This window comes from Chiloscyllium plagiosum, unplaced genomic scaffold (genome assembly GCF_037043375.1).
Source record: "Chiloscyllium plagiosum isolate Xiang-an unplaced genomic scaffold, Cpla_swu_hap1 HiC_scaffold_3, whole genome shotgun sequence".
Lineage (NCBI taxonomy): Eukaryota > Metazoa > Chordata > Chondrichthyes > Orectolobiformes > Hemiscylliidae > Chiloscyllium > Chiloscyllium plagiosum.
Window position 1 is genome coordinate 125,881,188 of NW_028270141.1, and position 21,044 is coordinate 125,902,231.

The following is a 21,044-nucleotide window of genomic DNA, read 5'->3' on the forward strand; positions in this document are numbered from 1 at the left end:
ATCAGCAAGGCAGCCTTTGTGTGGAGCTGCTGAAAAAGGGGAGATACTGAATGAGTATTTTGCATCAGTATTTACTGTGAAAAAGGTTATGGAAGGTATAGATTGTAGGGAAATAGATGGTGACATCTTGCAAAATGTCTATATTGCAGAGGAGGAAGTGCTGGATGTCTTGAAATGGGTAAAGGTGGATAAATCCCCAGGACCTGGTCAGGTGTACCCTAGAACTCTGTGCGAAGCTAGAGAAGTGATTGCTGGGCCTCTTGCTGAGATATTTGTATCATCAATAGTCACAGGTGAGGTGCCGGAAGACTGGAGGTTGGCTAATGTGGTGCCACTGTTTAAGAAGGGTGGTAAGGACAAGCCAGGGAACTATAGACCAGCGAGCCGGACGTCGGTGGTGGGCAAGTTGTTGGAGGGAATCCGAAGGGACAGGATGTACATGTATTTGGAAAGGCAAAGACTCATTAGGGATAGTCAACATGGCTTTTTGCATGGGCAATCACGTCTCACAAACCTGATTGAGTTTTTTGAGGAAGTAACAAAGAGGTTGATGAGGGCAGAGCAGTAGATGTGATCTATATGGACTTCAGTAAGGTGGTCGACAAGGTTCCCCATGGGAGACTGATTAGTAAGGTTAGATCTCACGGAATACAGGGAGAACTAGCCATTTGGATACAGAACTAGCTCAAAGGTAGAAGACACAGAGTAGTGGCGGAGGGCTGTTTTTCAGACTGGAGCCTGTGACCAGTGGAGTGCTACAAGGATCGGTGCTGGGTCCTCTACTTTTTGTCATTTATACAAATGATTTGGATGCGAGCAGAAGAGGTACGTTAGCAAGTTTGTAGATGACTCCAAAATTAGAGGTGTAGTGGACAGCGAAGAGGGTTACCTCGGATTGCAACAGGATCTTGACCAGATGGGCCAATGGGCTGAGAAGTGGCAGATGGAGTTTAATTCAGATAAATGCGAGGTGCCAATGGTAAGGTACTGGGGAGTGTTGCTGAACAAAGAAAGCTTGGAGTACAGGTTCATAGCTCCTTGAAAGTGCAGTCACAGGTTGATATGATAGTGAAGAAGGCATTTGGTATGCTTTCCTTTATTGGTCAGAGTATTGAGTACAGGTGTTGGGAGGTCATATTGTGGCTGTACAGGACATTGGTTAGGCCACTGTTGGAATACTGCGTGCAATTCTGGTCTCCTCCCTATCAGAAAGATGTTGTAAAACTTGAAAGGGTTCAGAAAAGATTTACAAGGATGTTGCCAGGGTTGGAGGATCTGAGCTACAGAGAGAGGCTGAACAGGCTGGGGCTGTTTTCCCTGGAGCGTTGGAGGCTGAGAGGTGACCTTGTAGAGGTTTACAAAATTATGAGGGACATGGATAGGGTAAATAGACAAAGTCTTTTCCCTGGGGTCAGGGAGTCCAGAACTAGAGGGCATAGGTTTAGGGCAAGAGGGGAATGATGTAAAAGAGACCTGAGGGGCAACTTTTTCACGCAGAGGGTGGTACGTGTATGGAATGAGCTGCCAGAGGATGTGATGGAGGCTGGTACAATTGCAACATTTAAGAGGCATTTGGATGGGTATATGAATAGGAAGGGTTTGGAGGGATATGGGCCGGGTGCTATCAAGTCGGACTAGATTGGGTTGGGATATCTGGTCGGAATGGACGGGTTGGATGGGTCTGTTTCCATGCTGTACATCTCTATGGCTCTATGACTTGATGTCACCATCATTCCAGTGTGGGGTGTACAATGTTACAAATCATACAACACCAGGTAATAGTCCAACAGGTTTAATTGGAAGCATGAGCTTTCGGAGCGCCGCTCCTTCATCAGGTGAAGACACACACAGACACACACACACTCCCACACTCACACATGCACTCTCTCACAGATGTTGACCACATTACACACACACACACACACACACGTTGGTGGGGTGAATTTGTACTTGCAGAGTTACTTTGTACTTTGCTCAAAAACTGCATGAATCCATGTAAGACTCTGTTAGCTCACTTTTTAGGATCGTATCAGTCTAAACACGACGACACAGACAGGGACCACAGGGGGCTAACACCTTCAATGCCACAACATCTTATCTGGGCTGACACCAATTGTTGCAGTTAACCTGAGAATATAACTTTTTTAAAAAATGTTGTGATTTACATCAGAAAGAAGTGAAACTATCATGGTCATTCTAACAGATGAGAGACTGAACAAAGAATCAAGGTATTTTTCCATGTATAATTTCAGTTACATCACACTGTCAACTTTTGCTATAAATTCTGTGTCTGACAATTGTGTACTCCACAACCACCTGATGAAGGAGCGTCGCTCCGAAAGCTAGTGCTTCCAATTAAACCTGTGGGACTATACCCTGGTGTTGTGTGATTTGTAACTTTGTACACCCCAGTCCAACACCGGCATCTCCAAATCATTCTCGTCAGGGTAAGGCTGAGATTAACAGGTCCATCCAGTTACTCTGGGACAATGGTCAATATGAATGGTGTTGTAGAGTGGTTCATATCTCACAATCTGCAGCTCCACCTCCTGAGAACACAGCCAGTCCTCCACATTCACATTACTCCAGTTCACACAGAGCTGGCTCCTGGATTCTGAAATTCTCATCTGCAGCATGGTTCACATTTTTCACAGAAGACTTTCACTTCATTTGAACAAAGGGTCTTTGAAGCAGTCCCTTGAGTCAGCTTCACCCTTCTAGGTAATGGCAGATCATCCACTTCAATGAAATATTCCCACAATATTCCCATTCCTATTGATGCTGTTATTGTTGAGTCATAGAGTCACACAGCACGGGAACAGACTGTTCGGTCCAACTAGTCCATGCTGACCATAATCCCACACTAAACTAGTTCCACCTGCTTGGGCTCGGCCCATATCCCTCCAAATATTTCTTATTCATGTCCTTATCTAAATGTCCCTTAAACATTGTAACTGTATCCAGATTCACCACTTTCTTTGGATGTTCATTCCACACACAAATCAGTCTGTGTAGAAAAGTTGCACCTCATGTCTTTTTTAAATCTGTCTCCTTTCACCTTAAATATCTGTGGGCGGCGTGGTGGCACAGTGGTTAGCACTGCTGCCTCACAGCACCAGAGACCGGGGTTCAATTCCCACCTCAGGTGACTCTCCGTGTGGAGTTTGCACATTCTCCCCGTGTCTGTGTGGGTTTCCTCCGGATGCTCCGGTTTCCTCCACAATCCAAAAATGTGCAGGTTAGGTGAATTGGCCATGTTAAATTCCCCGTAGGGTTAGGTGAAGAGGTAAATGTAGGGGGGGTGGGTTGCGCGTTGGTATGGAGTTGTTGGGACGAAGGACCTGTTTCCACACTGTAAGTAATCTAATCTAATCTAATCCCTGAACTCACCATCATATTCCCCCTTGTCTTAATTTCCCACTCGAGGGAAGAGTCACCTGCCATTCACCATATTTATATCCCTCATGATTTTATAAACCTCTGTAAGGTCACCCTTCAACCTCCTCTGCTCCAGTGAAAGACATCCCAGCCTATCCAACCTCTCCTTTTCGCTCAAATCCTTCATTCCCGGAAACATCCTCGGTAATCTCTTCTGAAACTTCTCTCCAGCTTTAATAATATCCAGCCTATGACAGAGTGACCAGAACTGGACACATTACTCTAGAAGAGGCCTCACCAATCTCCTGTACAACCTCAACACAGTGTCCCAACTCTGATACTCAAACATCTGAGCAATGAAGGCAAGTGTGCTCAATGCCTTCTTAACCACTCTGTCTACATTTGATGCAAACTTCAAAGAATTTTGTATCTGAACCATTGGGTCACCCTGTTGTACAACATCACAAAAGACCCTACTTTTAATTGATTAGATTCCCTACAGAGTGAAAACAGGCCCTTCGGCCCAACCAGTCCACACTGCCCCTCCGAAGAGTAACCCACCCAGACCCATTTCCCTCTGACTAAAGCACCTAACACTATGGTGTAATTTAGCATGGTCAATTCACCTGACCTGCATATCTTTGGATTGTGGGGGGAAACCCATGCAGACAGGGGGAGAATGTGCAAACTCATACAGACAGTCACCCGAGGCTGGAATCGAACCCAGATCCCTGGTGCTGTGAGGCTGCAGTGCTAACCACTGAGCCACCATGCCGCACGTGTATTGCATAACTCATATGAGGTCAACTGGCTGACCTCATTACAATCAGTGCATCCTGCCCTCTCTGAATCCGAGACCAGAGGCCTGGCCTTTTTTTTTGTAGCTGCTCCTGGGATGTTTGAGCATCGGGTCAGGTTCCTTTAACACTGCCCCTGAGAGAGGCAGCTTGTGATTGGCAGTAACTTGCCTCTTACCCCTGGAGCATCTCTGAAGACGTTCATTCTGATCTTCAGGCGACAATGGCATCAAGGTGGTGACACCCGCCATGCCCATCTCAGATTCCGAGGTCTCTTCATCGCTTGATGGGCAGGGAGAACCCACGGCTTCTGTCAGCCCTTCTGATGTGTCTGGCTTCTCGGGTCAGTTTGGATTCCACACTGTTTGCGCGTTTGCAGCTTTCATGTGGACCATGTGCTTGTTCAGGAATGTCGGACCAACATGAACATTATACATCACTGGACCTGACCTTGCACTGACCATGCCTCTTACCCATTCAGGGATCATCCTGTGGTTCCTACACTAAACATTGTCCCCTGAAGTAAAGTGTCTTTCGTTCACCAGAGTCTTGTGTCCGGCATTGACATTCCAAATGCCACTGACACACCCCCACTCCCACCAACCCCCCCAACCCCACCCCACCCCAAGCAGGTCTGGGAAGATCAGGTTTAACCTGGTGTGGCATCTTCTCCCCATTAGTAACTCTGTTGGATATATCCCTAGAGTTGTAAGCGGGGTGGTCCTGTACTCAAATAGGAGCCAATACAGTTTGGTATCTAATGAAGCCATTGGCTGTTCGTTAAGCATGTCTTCAAAGCTTGTACTGTTCTTTCTGCCACACTATTGGATGGTGGATGGTGTGGAGCTGTCATGATGTAAAATGCCATTTGACTTTAAGTAATTCTCCAATTCTCTGCTGGTAACTGATGGCCCTTTATCTGTGACCAACAGTACTGGGAGGGCGTGTCGTGCAAAAGATGCAGCTTTTCTATTGTCGTCCCCATGTTTGATGAATGTACTCTATGCACATCCATCCACTTTTTGTGGGCGCCTACAATGAGTAAGAACATTGAGCCTGTGAAAGGAGCCTGCAGAATCAATGTGTAACCGAGTCCAGGATTTACCGGCCATTCCCAAGAATGTGGGGAGCTGCTGGTTGTAATTGTTGCCCTTTTTGGCACTCTGGGCACTGCCCCACAAATGTGGTTATGTCTGCATCTAATCCTGGCCATCCGATGTAAGTTCTTGCCAAAATCTTCATTTTGAAAACCCCTGGATGACCCTGATGGAGTTCAGCCAGTATCTGGTGGTGACCTTTGCTCCCCATAACAAATCGCCATTGTCTACTGTGATCTGGTCCCTCCAGGTCCAAAAAGGTTTCAGATCTGGTTGTGATGGTCCTTTGGTTTCACCCATCACCACCAGCTGTTTTAGTTCTGCCAGGACCAGATTTTTCTGCGTCTAAAGTCTGATATGATCAGCTGTGAAGTGTGTCCATAACATTTCAAACCACGACGGACTCTTCCTGTGGTACTACCACCAGTGGTGTATCTGCCATTAGGAGGTGGCTCAATCCATCTGCATTTGTTACTTGGCCTTCCTGATGGTGTTCCAACTTGTAATTATACACACTTAGTATCATAGCCCAACATGGGAGTGAGTCTGAAGCTAGGGCCGGCACTGCCTTGTCCTCTTTAAGGAGACCAGAAGGGGTTTGGGGGTCTATTCTTATTACACATTTACATCCAGGAAGGTATTAGTGGAACTTCCTGACTCCAAAGTATGACCATCAAACCTCCCTTCTCTATCTGGGCATGTTTACGCCTTACATTAGCCAGTGTCCTGGATGCGTACGCTATCGGGCGTTGCTCTCCATTGTGCCACTTACCAGCCAATGGGAGCCTGATTGCTATACAGGGAGGCATCACATGTCAATAGCAGATCTCACTTGGGATGATAGCTGTTTCTTCACTTCCCTGAAAGCTGTGCCTTGGCTACATGCTCATTTCCAAGCTAACCCTTTTCTAAGAATTGATGCAAAGTGCTGGGAAGGAGGCTCGGTTATACACGAGCATTCCGTAATAATTCACCAGCCCAAGCAAGGACATAAGCTCCCATACAGACATGGGAGCCGGGGCACTTTTGATCGCCCTCATTCCAACGGGTTTCACCTTGTCTTGTCAACGCTGTGTCCCAAGTAGGTCACTTGGGGGTGCCTGAACACACATTTCTCTCCACTCTAAGCTGTATACCCACCTGGGAGAAATGTCTAAAGAATATGTTAAAGTTCTCGAAGAGTTCCGTATTGATCTTCCCTGCTATTAGCGTGCCATGGTGGAAAAAGTTCTCCATCATCCGCTGAAAGGTTACACAGGCTGACAATACCCAAATGGCTGTCCCATATACTGGTACAATCCCAAATGGGTATTGACTGTAGTATACTTCTGGGAATGCTCATCTAACTCCAATTGCAAGTATAGGTGGCTCATGTCCAGCTTTGTGAAGGACTGGATCCTGCCAGCTTTGCATATAAACCACCTGCGTGAGGGATTGGGTATTTATCCAGCCGCAAGAAGCGGTTTACCATTTGTTTAAAATCCCCACAAAGGTGAACCAACCCATCTAGTTTCACAATCTAGTTTCACAATCAGTCCAATTGGTGCTGCCAATTTCCCAAACTGGACCGCTCTGATGATTCCATCACATTCCAGCCTCCTGATTTCTGCCTCGACTTTTGCCCGTAAGGCAGATGGCTGTGGGCGAGCTTTCCAAGATCGTGGAATTTCTTCCTGGCCAACTATCCCTTGATAGTCCCTAGACCTTCCTGAAAAACTTCTCGGTATTTAATTAGAACTTCACTCAGGCAGCCATTTTCTAATCAAAAAGGTTTGCCCCATCAAGCTTGGGCCCAAGCCTTTTAGCACAATCAGCGGTACCTGAACCAGCTTATAAGAGACACAACCAAAGTTGGATCGGTAATCTGTAAATGTTCTGTGCTGTGGGTCCTCAATCTAGCCAAGGTCTTGAGTGAACAAGTGTTGATGTTCTGAGTCAATTTTGCGATCTGTGATCACTGAAATGGCCAGGCTGGTTTCAACCTCCCTTAGAACCAGGTGCCCATTTAACTACATGTTTATTTTAATTCCTTCGAATTTGGAAGTTGTTAAAAAATGTAACTGTTCCAAACTAGATGAGAGTGGACTTCCCAGGGTGTGCACTCGCCTGGATACTGACCTATAATTTTCCTTATTCAATTTAGGTCGAGTGGGATACTTTTGCTGTCACAAGTCCTAAAACCGGAAGCAACTACAATTGCTTGCTGGCCCGGATCCTGAAGAAAATTTTAACCCTTTGGTCAAGGCTTGTCTATGTCTTGGGGTTTTGATGTGATCTGACCTGGTGGCTCTCTGTTCAGTATATGTCCTGAGTGAGACTTTGCAATTGCCTTCACTCAAGTGGTGTTCCCCAAACTCACTTAGACTGGTGAGGATGTCCACTTCCATCGGAATATCCCGCAACTTATATGCTCCACTCACCACATTTGCCATCGATAAAGCCAGTTGTAGTCCCTGTTTGAAGTCCAATTGGGCTTTAAATAGTAGGTGTTTTTGCATAGTTACATCATCATTAATGAGTGTCTCAGCATCTCATTACGGGTTAAACCAATGTTACCTGCCTCTGCCAGTTGTCTTAACCTAATCAAAAATACTGATATGGATTGCTGTGGTTCTGTTCACCGAGCTGGAAGTTTTTGTTGCAAACGTTTCGTCCCCTGTCTAGGTGACATCCTCAGTGCTTGGGACCCTCCTGTGAAGTGCTTCTGTGGTGTTTCCTCCGACATTTATAGTGGCCTGTCCCTGCCGCTTCCTGTTGTCAGTTTCAGCTGTCCGCTGTAGTGGCCGGTATATTGGGTCCCAAAGGACTAGCCACACTACCATACATCAAGAACATCTCTGAACTGACAGCCAGACTACTGCGACCACTAGGACTTATAACAGCACACAAACCAACAGCCACACTCAGACAACAACTCACCAGAACGAAGGACCCGATACCCAACATGAGCAAAACTAATGTAGTGTACAAAGTCCCATGCAAGGACTGCACAAAACACGATATAGGACAAACAGGAAGACAGCTAACGATCCGCATCCATGAACACCAACTAGCCACGAAACGACATGACCAGCTATCCCTAGTAGCCACACACGCAGACGACAAGCAACATGAATTCGACTGGGACAACACTACCATTATAGGGCAAGCCAAACAAAGAACAGCCAGGGAATTCCTAGAAGCATGGCACTCATCCACAAACTCCATCAAGAAACACATCGACCTGGACCCAATATACCGGCCACTACAGCGGACAGCTGAAACTGACAACCGGAAGCTGTAGGGACAGGCCACTATAAATGCCAGAGGAAACATCACAGAAGCGCTTCACAGGAGGCTCCCAAGCACTGAGGATGTCACCTAGACAGGGGACCAAACGTTTGCAACAAAACTTCCAGCTCGGCGAACAGAACCACAGCAACGAGCACCCGAGCTACAAATCTTCTCACAAACTTTGAACTGATATGGATTCCCCAGTTCTCAAATTGCTGAGTAAAAACGATAGCAATTCAGAATTAGATGAGGCTTGGCATTGTAATATTCCTTAACTAAATCCATCAACTCGTGAAAGGTTTTAGTATCTGGTCCCTCAGGCCGGGTTAGGCTCCTAATATCTGAAAAAGCAGCAGGTCCAAAAGCTATCAGGAGAATTAATTATAGCTTTACATCTGTCCCAATGTCATTTGCCCATTTAAAAATAAAACAAGGACGCATTCTCTCCACATACTGGGTCCAGTCATTGGCAAGATCGAACAAATCAAACTTCCCAAATAACAGCATGATGCCAGAAATGCTCACCCCAGCTCAAAGGCACCTGTTGTAAGCAAACTTCTTCAGGAGCACACTTTGCTCTCATCACCACTCAACTCCACAGAGGCCAGTATCCCGTCACCAAGTCACCCTTTATTTAATCATGGAAAGTCCTTTGACACTGATCCAGCTTCCTCAGAACCATCCCAGAGTGTGAGAATGTCTGATACTCTTGTCCTTGTCTGTCAGCCAGGGCTCCCTAATTGGGGGATGTTAATCTGGTCCAATCAAGGAACTCCTATTCTCCTATCTTGTGTCTTTCTTTTTAATATGCAAACTCCTGATTCAGTTTGTAGGAGATTCAGAAATGCTTGGGGCCAATGCAGAGGTCAGGTACTCTTTAATGATCAGTTCACCATTTTGGTAAATCCTCCAAGCCTCACCGTTATTTACATGGCCAGTCAGAAATGTGGTCTACTACCCAGCTGGACAGGTGCAACAAGATTCATGAAGCTCAGTGCTAGCCAGGACTCAGCACTGCATTGGAACAGTGTAGCTGTTACAACCAGTGAAGTCCATCCTCTCAGTCACTGGCACATCAAGACTGCATTAATGTACAACTTATAAGGATATTGTTCGCCAAATTGATTTTGTGCCTGATACCAACACTCCCAATGACCTTTACTACTGAGAGTCACACGAGCAGTGATATCATAATAGAATTGTACAGCATGGAGACAGGCCTTGCAGTCCAACTCGTCAGTGCCAACCAGGTGTCCGAAACTGAACTCGTCCAATCTGCCTGCGTGTCCCGCTAAACCTTTTTTTTTAGATTAGATTACTTACAGTGTGGAAACAGGCCCTTCGGCCCAACAAGTCCACACCGACCTGCCGAAGCGTAACCCACCCAGACCCATTCCCCTACATTTACCCCTTCACCTAACACTACGGGCAATTTAGCATGGCCAATTCACCGAACCTGCACATTTTTGGATTGTGGGAGGAAACCGGAGCACCCGGAGGAAACCCACGCAGACACGGGGAGAACGTGCAAACTCCGCACAGAGAGTCGCCTGAGGCAGGAATTGAACCCAGGTCTCTGGTGCTGTGAGGCAGCAGTGCTAACCACTTTCCTATCCATGTACCCATGGAAATGTTTTTAAATATTGTAATGGTAGTCAATTCTACCACTTCCTCTGGCAGGTCATTCCATGCACACACCACCATCTAAGAAAACGTTGCCCCTCAGGTCCCTTTTAAAGCTTTCCCCTCTCACCTTTCAACCTATGCCCTCTAGTTTTGGACTCCCCCACTGTGGGGAGAAAACCTTGGCTATTTTCCATATTGATGCCTCTCATGATTTTATAAACAGAACCCATTCACTTCACTTTCACCTCCAAATTCCTCTCCTACTCATGCATCATTCTGACTTGGCCATTTGTCACTGATCACCAAACCATCTCAGAATTCCCTACCTGAACACATTCTGGAGGGGTGTTGATGACATGATCTCTCCAGTCTTGTGAGGACTGAATCCACAGCGCAGCATATGGTCCACACCTCAGATTGAAGAGATACAGAACCTCTGATCCTGACCACCCTGTGTGAAGGATCAGTGAGAAGAGGGTGGCATTTAACCTGGTGGAGCAGCAAAGGTCATTGACCTTCCTCTACACTAACCCAGTGTCTGCCACTGACCAGGCTGGCAAGGTCAGGTGTTGTGTCTTCCTCTGGCAGTGCCAGGAGAACAGGATGTCCCTCCTCTGCCCTGCCCGATCCACAAGCATCTCAAGGTCGCTGTCCATGAACTGAGGTGCTGATTTCTCCTTGTCTGATTCCATGCCAAATATATGGAAGTGGGCAGTCAGGGACTGACTGCGCTTGTCCGGATGCATGATGGCCTTTAAATATGGTGCCTGTGCTCGGGATCCCAGGATATCTCCACAGTGGAGGGTACTTCTGTCTACAGAGAGAATTGGGCTAGCATCAGACGAGAGGGGAATATTACCCAGTTAATGAGGCAAGTTTGGAGTGAACCAAGAAAAGTACAGCACAGGAACATGCCCTTTAGCCCACCAGACTGTGCTGCCATGAGATGCCTTTCTAAACTAAAACCATTTTGCTTCTCCACTGTCAGTATTCCTTTGTTCTCTGCCTATTCATCTGTTCATCAATTTGAATTTCAGAACCATGAGATCATACTGCAATTGTACAAAGCTGTTATGGCCCCATTTGGAGTATTACGTACAGCACTGGTCACCGTGTTATAGGAAGGATGTGGAAGCTTTGGAAAGAGTTCAGAGGGGATTTTTTCTAGGATGTTGCCTGGTATGGAGGGGAGGTCTAACGAGGAAAGGCTGAGGGAATTGAGGCTGTTTTTCATGAGAGAAGAAGGTTAAGAGGTGACTTAATTGAGACGGACAAGATAATCAGAGGTTTAGATAGAGAGATACTGAGAGCCTTTTTCCTCAGATGGTGATGACTAGCATGAGGGTGCGTAGTTTAAATTGAGGGGTGACAGATATAGGACAGATGTAAGAGATTGTTTCTTGACTCAGGGGGTAGTAGGGGCATGGAACGCACTGCCTGCAACAGTAGTAGACTCGCCAACTTTAAGGGTATTTAATGGTAATTGGATAGGCATATGGACGAGAATGGAATAGTGTGGGTTAGATGGGCTTCAGATTGGTTCCATAGGCTGATGCAACATCAAGGGCTGAAGGGCCTGTACTGCGCTGCAATGTCCTATGTTCTATGTTCTATGATCTGAGTCCTGCTTTTGCTTGTTTTACCAAAATGCAACAGCATAATTTATCCAAATTAACTCGATACGCCACTCCTCAGCCTATTGACCCAAACAATCAATAACTCTTTGCAATCTTACATAAACCTCTTCACTGTCCACTACACCACCAATTTTACTGCCATCCACAAACTTACTAACCATGCCCTCTATATTATTTCAAACTGTATCAATATCTGTCTGATCAGACTCAGTGACTGAGCTTCCACAGTTCAGCAGGCAGTCTTCCAGAATTAATAAAACTGTGAAGATTTCAGAGTAAAACCCAATACATCCACATCTCACTAGCCAACTCTATCAATATGATGGGATATGGATAGTCAGGTCCAGAGTTGTGTCAGATTTCATCCGATCAATTTGTGCAATACTATTTGTTCACTAAGACTAATCTTCTCCAACTCCCTATTCTCAACAGTCCCTTGGGTTTCTGTTATTTTCGAGAGATTATTTTATCTCCCTTTCTGAATGCAGACACAGCATAATTGTTATTTAGCTTCAGTGGACAACCCCAAACATCTTCCTTCTTTGAGATGTCTGATATCTGAGGAAGTGAAAATGTACCCGTTATAAGGACAGAGGGTGATGTCAGAGTTTGAGATGTCAGTCCCATGAGGAACACCCTCTCAGTTCCCAGAAAACTCTCTATAACCCGGGAAGAAAACAATGAGTCCTGTGGGAATTTTGTTTGATTTCAAATAAATCCCTTTGTAAATCAGATTTTGTAACAGAAAGGATACAGCTGAGGGATTCTTTATCCCAAAGGGTGTAGTTCTAATAGATGCGATTGTGAGTCGGTAGCTCACAGGCTGGTAATTGAATGGAGGTGATCAGTGTCTCGCCCACTGACTGGAGAGCTGATAACAGACCCACATCAGTCCTCTCAGGGAAAGCTTGCTGCATTCAATGACCCTCAAGCACTGCTGACTCCTGGCTGCTGATGGCACTGTACCTGAGAGACCTAGCATCATCACTGACTCCCAGGCTGATAGGTGTGTGATACCAGGGAGAGGATCACAGGACACTGTCATGGGGGTGTGGTGTGAGTGAGGTGGGTCAGTAGAAAGGGCAGGAGTGTGGGTCCCTCTAATGGCCAGATCCTGATGTTGGTTTATTTTCTTCTTCATTCATGCGATTTGGGTTTGACCCATCCCTAATTGCCCTGGAGATGGCGACGGTGAGCTGAGTTCATGAACTGCTGGCATCCTTTGGGTACTTGGGCATCCACAATGCTGTCAGAAAGGGAGTTCCAGGTATTTGATCCAGTGACACTGAAGGAACGGTGATATATTTTCAAGTCAGGGTTGTGTGTGGTTTGGAGGGGATCTTGCAGGAGGTGGTGTTCTCATGTAATTACTGCCCTTAGACCTTCTAGAGAGTAGAGAGCACAGATTTGGATGTTGATGCCAAAGGAGCAAGCTGATTGGTTGAAATACAATCTGAGGGATTTTCCAGCCTTCCCTATACAGGCAAGTGGTGTGTAGTCTATCCCACTCCTGACCTGTACCTTGTCGATGGTGAACAGGGTTCAGTGAGATACTGCAGTGTATCTTGTAGATGGTACACATTGTTAACTTTGTGTGTTGATAGTGGGAGGAGACATTTCCAAAGGAGCTGATTTCCGGGGCTGAGGTGGGAGAGGCTGCCCTTGTCATCGAGGCTGTGTCTGAACAAATGTGAAACAAAGGAGTTCCAGCAAAACTGGAATCAGTGGGAACTGGGAAGAATTTCCACTGGTTGGAGTCATACCTGGCACATGCTCATTAACCATTTCCCTCTTCAATGGGACTGACTGAAGCCGTCTCGAAGCTGTCTCTGTTACCAGTTTCATTTCATTCTTCATCTCAATTGACCCCTCCTGAGAAATCTTTTCTGTCCCTTTCGGGTGTTAAGGAACACCAGCCCAAATAAATCTCTGAAGAAGAGTCCCACTGAACATGAATCTGCTTCTGTCTCCAGAGATTCAGCAAGACCTGGACAATATCTGGGATTGGGCTGACAGGTGGTAGGTGACATTTAGAATGGAGAACATAGAACATACAAGAGTGCAGCACAGAAACAGGCCCTTCAGCCCAACATATCTGTGCTGACCATGATGCAACTCTACACCATTCCTAACTACCTGCACAAGGTCTATATCCCTCTGTTCCCTTAAATGTCTCTTAAACTTTACTCCCATATCTACATCTTCCAGCGCCCTGGGTAGCACATTCCAGGCACTGACCACACTGTGTATAAAAACCTCCCCTCGCACATTCTCCTCTCGCCATAAACCTGTGCCCACTAGTGTTTGAGATTTCCACCCTGGGATAAAGACTCTGACTATCCACTCTCTCCATGCATCTCATTATTTGATATACTTCCATCAGTTCGTCCCTCAGCCTCTGATGTTCTAGTGAAAACAATCCGAGTGCGCCCAAACTCTCCTTATAGTGAATACACTCCAATCCAGGCAACATCCTGATAAATCTCTTTTGCATCATGTCCGAGGCCCCCACATCCTTCCTGTAATCTGCAGCTCGACATTGCAACTTTTATTCTCAAGCCCCAGATTAATGAAGGTAAACATGCCACATGTCTTCTTTACAACCTTATCCACTTGTATTGCCACTTTCAGGGAGCTAGTGACTTGACCCAAGATCCCTCTGCAGATCAATTCTTGCCATTTATTGTATAATTTTGAATTCTTCCATTTGACCTTCCAAAGTGCATCATAATTTGGATTAAACACCACATGCCATTTCATTGCCCATCTTTCCAAGTGATCTCTATTTGTTGCTGTATCCGTTGACAACCTTCCTCACTGTCCATAACTGCACCAATTTGGTTTGCACCACATAACTGTCAGGCACTGACCATCTCCAACAAGAGAGAAGGTAAACATCACCCACTGACATTCAATGGCATCACAGTCACTGGATCCACTTCAGTGAAAACAGACACAACTTATTCATTCAGCTCCTCGACCACTTCTGTATTCCTGAAAATAAATCCATCCAACTCTGGCTGGAATGGACCCACATCCGTTTTAGCCAAATCATCACCAATGGAAGCTTTTGCAGTCCGTTTTTTGATTTTTATGGATTATATTCATATTCAATTCTCCTGTTCCTTACAAGTTTCTTCGTCCTCCTTTGCAGAACCATTCTAGTGGGAACCCTCTGCAACCTCTTAAGGAGACTCATGTATTCCCTAAAATGTGATCATCAATGGCCACAATGGTCATAACAGAATTTCATAGGGGTTCAGCAAAACTTCCTCGATTGGGGAATCAATCATCTCGTTATAAACTCAAGGCCCTGTTTGCTTTGCTATTCACTCTCTCAATAAAGATCGGTGCACCAAAATTCCCCTGCCGTCTCTGCCATGCAGTTTTTTGAACAGTGCCGTTAAGTTTGTGTTGACTCTCAGAATTCCTCACCAAAACTGTCTCCCCTTATCGGCCACGGGACTGTCCATTCTGATTGCTTTTCGATTCTGTTCCTGTAATCATGATGGGACGGAATGATGGAGGGTTCCCAATGGGCTGAAAGCCTGACTCCTGTTGCTGTTGCCCTGTAACCTACTCTGATTCAGACAGGTTTTGTCGCGAGGAATGAGAATTAAATGTTTATATTCTTAATTCTGTTGCAGGACTATTCCCAACATAACTGATGGGAAACAATATGAAGAACTGATCCTTGATTTCCTGAGAGACTTGGAAAAAGACGAGAGAATACTTAATGGGAAATTTGTTATTGGTTGGTATAAGAAACATGGACTAACACAAATAGCTTTAGAAAAGGAATTGGAATGAAACTTTTCTAGAAGGTTCTGTTACCTTTATACATTTTGAACAGTGAGATGTGCTTAATTCTAAAACTGTTTTGCCTTCCCCAAACTACACATTCCATTAACCTAGACTACTGTGCCTAACTCTGGTCTCCGTACCTTGAGAAAGATATACCCTTCTCCCTCACTTCCAGTGAATGCAGTGACTGTTCTTTAGACATATTATGGACATGTGCCCTCTTTGGGCTTATGCCCGAAACGTTGATTCTCCTGCTCCTTTGATGCTGCCTGACCTGCTGCGCTTTTCCAGCAACACATTTTTAAGCAATTCCACCAATGTCCTATCTCAGAAATCCTGGTGTCCTGTTTATAAACACTGCCCTCTGCTGGCAGTCAGTTATTGTATTTCCAATCAAGAATACAAGCACTTATTCTTCATTCAAAATTATTCAGTTGCATTAACATCAAAAGAGAGTATTTTGTTCTCCATTTACAGTCACTGTTCCCATTGGTTTTTTAGTCTAATGATTCCAATCAATGGAATTATCCAAGTTACACTTCATTGGCCCCGGAATTCTGATTGGGAATCAGTCGTTGTCAACGATACACTTCCCCCATTCCCCCTGACCCGACAACACCCCCAACATGACCGTGTCAGACCGGACAAACCCCCCTCCACCTGACACCCATGACCTAACTGGTCCCGAAACTCCATCACCTCCTCACCACTCCAGGATTCTACAGATCCCTCATCACTGACCCACTACTCCCCTTCACCCCAACCACAGCCCCCTTGGAATGGGATACCTTCCCCCCACCCCATTACCAGCAAAACAACAGCCCCTCCCTTTCAGCAGCCTTCACACCCCATTCAGTCCAACCACACTGGACTGGAAAGCTGCCCCTGAACAGATACCCCCTGCTCCTGCCAATGGGATTGGCACTGACAGCCAACTGCATTCCCCCATCACCACCCAATACCCACCCAGCCCCTACCTCACTAACCTGAAACCCCACCCACAGTGACCCAGGTAGAAGTGACCCTCCGTCCTGACCAGGTAGCCCCGCACCCCATCCCTAAACCATCAGGACCTGAAATATCCCGACCCTCCATACAATCCCAGCAAATCCATTAATCCCATTCCACTCCATTCTGATCCCAGCAAAACCAACATGCCCCCTCTACACCAACCTGATCTCTTGTCAGACTCCAAAGGTTCTCTCACTTACCTGACAATATACCCCTCTGCCCTGGCACATTTTCTCCCACTATCCTGGTCCTCTACCTTCCTCACACACCTTCCATTGAAACCCCTCACCCACCTGCCACTCTGTCCATCCTCCTTCCCAGCCTCTCACCAACTGCAGCCCCTCCCGCTCCTGCCCATCATTCACCCTCCACACTTCTCTCCACTCTCACCTCCTCACGATGGTTTTCAGCTGTCCTGGGAGCTGTACCATCTTGTCTTTCCCCTGGGTCATAAAAAAGAAGATCCACCATTCAATGAGATAATTGCTGATCTTCTCCTTCCAATCCACTTTCCCACACTGTCCCTCGATTGGGTAATCTGTCCAATGATGTCATTGCACTCACTGTAGTTCACTCTTGGGTACGGAGAGTAAAACTACTGATGTCATCCACTGCTACAACTGAAGTGAGATTTTTGTACTCTTCACTCCCTTTGTAATAAAGGATAAGATACTGTTTGTTTCTCCAGTAGCTTGCTGAACCTGTACATTAACGCTCTGTGCTTGTTGTAGAAGGACATCCAGGTCATTCTGAATGCTACCATTTTCCAGTCACTCACCAATTCTAAGCATTGCCCTGGGATATGTTTTCCACATTTGGCTACCATTAAATTTCCCCAAATTCTATCCCATCTGCCCAGTTCCTGCCCCCACCCTCAAACCCATATGGAGGAACCATGTGGTCTTCCAGCCACACATTAACCAGACATCAGGTTCCAGCTCTGGTCGCTCTGACTGTCCCTGACAGAGCTGTCCTGGATGCTCGAGTTCCATTTAATATCCTTTATAGTGAGGATTTCTCTTCAAAACTAAATTATTTCTCAGTGTTTCAGATTCTTTTGGGCATTGGTGACATCAGTTTAAAGACTTCTTCCAGCACGTACAGAGGGTTAAATTCAATTGTAGATGGGGAGCTGGGTCCTTCACTGGGAAGCAGGGATTAAATGTTCTTTTCTCTAATCTTGTTTGAAATGAATGAATCGTGTACAGCCTGAGACAGGAGGGTCCTGGTGATGGATTATACTTCTGTTTAATCTCAGTCATGCTGGGTCAGAATGTTTCACGTTGATGTGGTCAGAGCTCATTGACAGTGGGAGGGATTACAGAGCCTGGTTGTTTGAGGTTGGTTGGTGCTGGAACTGCCCTGTGGAGTATTCCTACATGGAATGGATTTGTATTCCATCAATACTCATTGTTGTGACCCTTTTGGAATGATGTCCCACCTTCATCTGAAAGTTAGTTACACATGAAAATCAGTCAGCTTTGTGCTGTTGTGTCTGAGGTCAGAGGTTTCACTTGTTGAACTCTGCAGCACAAGGGGAGGGGGCAGGAGAGTGGGAGGGGTCAGTGAGAGGAGGACGAGGGATGTGGAGTGGAGCCTAGAGGAAGGAATGAAGCAGCTTCAAACTGATCTCTAAAATGGTGCTAGAATCCCAATGTGAAATCAGAATCCAGAGTCTGATGATAGAATAAAATTCAGCTTCAGATCTCCTCGCCCCACACTGGTAGCTCCCACTCACATACAGACTGACTGAATGTGTGATTGAAGAAATGATCTATTCCAATATGATTCCTGTTAACAGGCCGTTCATTCACAGGCTTCTCGTGTGGAATGAAGAAGCCATTGTCTTCGAGTCAGTGTTTGTCTGTGTTTTTCTAACTGCTGGGAATGTATTCTCACTGTGAAATAAAGAGGGTGATGCATCACAACACTCAGTCTCCTGTTCAATTCTCACTCTGAGGGAAATCCGGGTCACTGCTCACATCGCAATTTTAACATTATATACAGCCTTCCACATTTCAGTGAAATGCATGTGTCAAAGTATTGAAGATTTAAAGTAATAATTCTATTTCAGAAAATGATCCTACATTAATGGAGGGCATTTGGCCCACTGTGTGCATGAGCCATGGGCAAGGTGATATTGGGGATATAAAATCATGGAGTTACATGTGTGGTTCAATGATTAATGTGTGTGGAATAGCTTTCAGTTTCACAACACTCCAGGTGTAGTCTCCCTGATGCCTCGTACAGTTTCATCACCCCCTTTCATCCTGCCTTTCTCCTGGAATTAATGCCAAAATTCCTTTTCCTGTATCTACACACTAGTTCCTGTAATTCATGCATTAGGACACCCAGATCCCTCTGCAATGAAGCTCACTGATCTTTCTTCCCATTTAGTCAATGACTTGCCTTTCTATTCGTCCAATCACGGTGAGTAACCTCTCACTAATCCAAGGTAAATTCCAATCTGTGAAATTTTAGCCATTCATTTGTAAATTTCTTTTTTTTTCATTACAGCCTACTTTCCCATTAATTGTCATGTCATCGACAAATCCCAGATCCATTGGAATGGGAGAGCAGGCTCGAGGGGCTGAATGGCCCACTTCTGTTCCTATTTCCCATGGTATTGTAGTTACAGGGAAAGTCACCATCGTCCCAGAGGCTGTTCTCTCCCATTAGACAGAGGTGGCTGCTGGTGCAGAGTTATACCTGAGGGTCAGCAGGCCTCAGGCAAGTGGTGAGGGGGAATATGATGGGGTAGCATTGTTGGTGTGTGATAGAATAGTAAGGATAGTACAAAATGATCTGGAATCAGAAGATGTAGAATCCATAAAGGTGGAGGTAATAAATGAACCAGGTGAGAGGATACTGTGACAAGTTGTCTATCAGAAGTACCACAGAATCTCTACAGTGTGGACGCAGGCCTTTTAGCCCATTGAGGCCATAACAACCCCCTGAACAATATCCCACCCAGTCACACCCCCTACCTATCCCTGTAACCCTCCATTTAACATGGCTCACCTACCTCACCTGCACATCCCTGGGCACTCTGGGCAATTTAAACTATTCACCTTTGGACTGTGGGAGGAAACTGGGTAACCCAGAGGAAATTCACACAAATACAGGAGAATGCATAAACTCCACACAGACAGTTGCCCCCATGGGTGGAGCTAAAGGAGACAGGCAGGAGGCTGGAGGAACACAGCAAACCAGGCAGCATCAGGAAATGGAGATGACGACGTTTCGGGTGTAGCCCTTCTTCAGGACAGGGGGTGGGTGTAAGGGGAGCTGCAGATAAAGGGGGTGGCAGGGGCAGGGTGGTGAAGTGGCGAGAGGTGAAAGCAGGCAGAGAGTACGACCTGGTTGGTCAATGGGAGGAATGAATCTGGATGGTGGCTGGGGAGCAGTGGAAAGGATGGGGAGGGGCTGGGAAGGGAGTTGGGGAATGTGAAGTGAGGATAATTGAAATTGGAGAACCCAATGTTGAGTCCCCTGGGCTGTAGGCTGACCAGGCAGAAGATGAGGTGTTGTTCCTCCAATGTGCGGTGTGGTTCATTGTGACAATGGAGGAGGCCAAGGATGGTCATGTCGGAAAGGGAGTGGTTAGGGCGAAGTGAAATAGGAGGTTACTGGGAAGTCCAGTCAGCCCCTGCAGGCCCAGCTGCGATGCTCGGTAAACGTACCCTCAGTTTACGTTCGGTCTTCCCGATGTAGAGAAGACCACACCGGGAGCACCTGATGTAGTAAACTAGGCTGGAGGAGAGGCAGGTGAACCTCTGTCTCACCTGGAAGGACTGTTTGGGGCCTTGGATGGACGTGAGGGGAGTGGTGTACCAGCAGTTTTTGCATCTTTTCCGGTTGGATGGGAAGGTACCTGGGGGTGCGGGGGGTGTTGATGGGGCAAGTGGTGTAAACCAAGAACTGTCGAAGGGAACAGTCCTTGAGGAAGGCAGAGAGGGATGGGGGAGGGAAAGGTGTTCTTGGTGGTGTGGTCGAGTTGAAGTTGGCGGAAGTCTTTAAGGGTGATGCGTTGGATGAGGAGACTGGTGGGGTGGTAGGTGAGGACAAGGGGGCCTCTGTCTTTATTGTGTTGAGGGGGTGGTTTAGAGCAGTGTAGTGGGGAATGGGGGTGGTGTGGTGGAGGGCTGTCTGGATGACAGAAGGAGGAAAGGCACCGGGTTTGGAATAGGTGGAGCTCTGGGATGCTCGTGAGTGGAATGTCTCCTCGTCGGAGCAAATGTGGCGGAGGCAGAGGAATTGGGAGATTGGGATGAGTTCTTTCAGGATACTGGGTGGGAGGAGGTGTAGTCCAGGTTTTAGGGGAGTCTGTGGGTTTGTAGTAAACATTTGTCTGGAGAATGTCACAGGAGATGGAAATGGTGGGGTCAAAAATGGAGATGGAGGTGTCCGAGATGGACCAA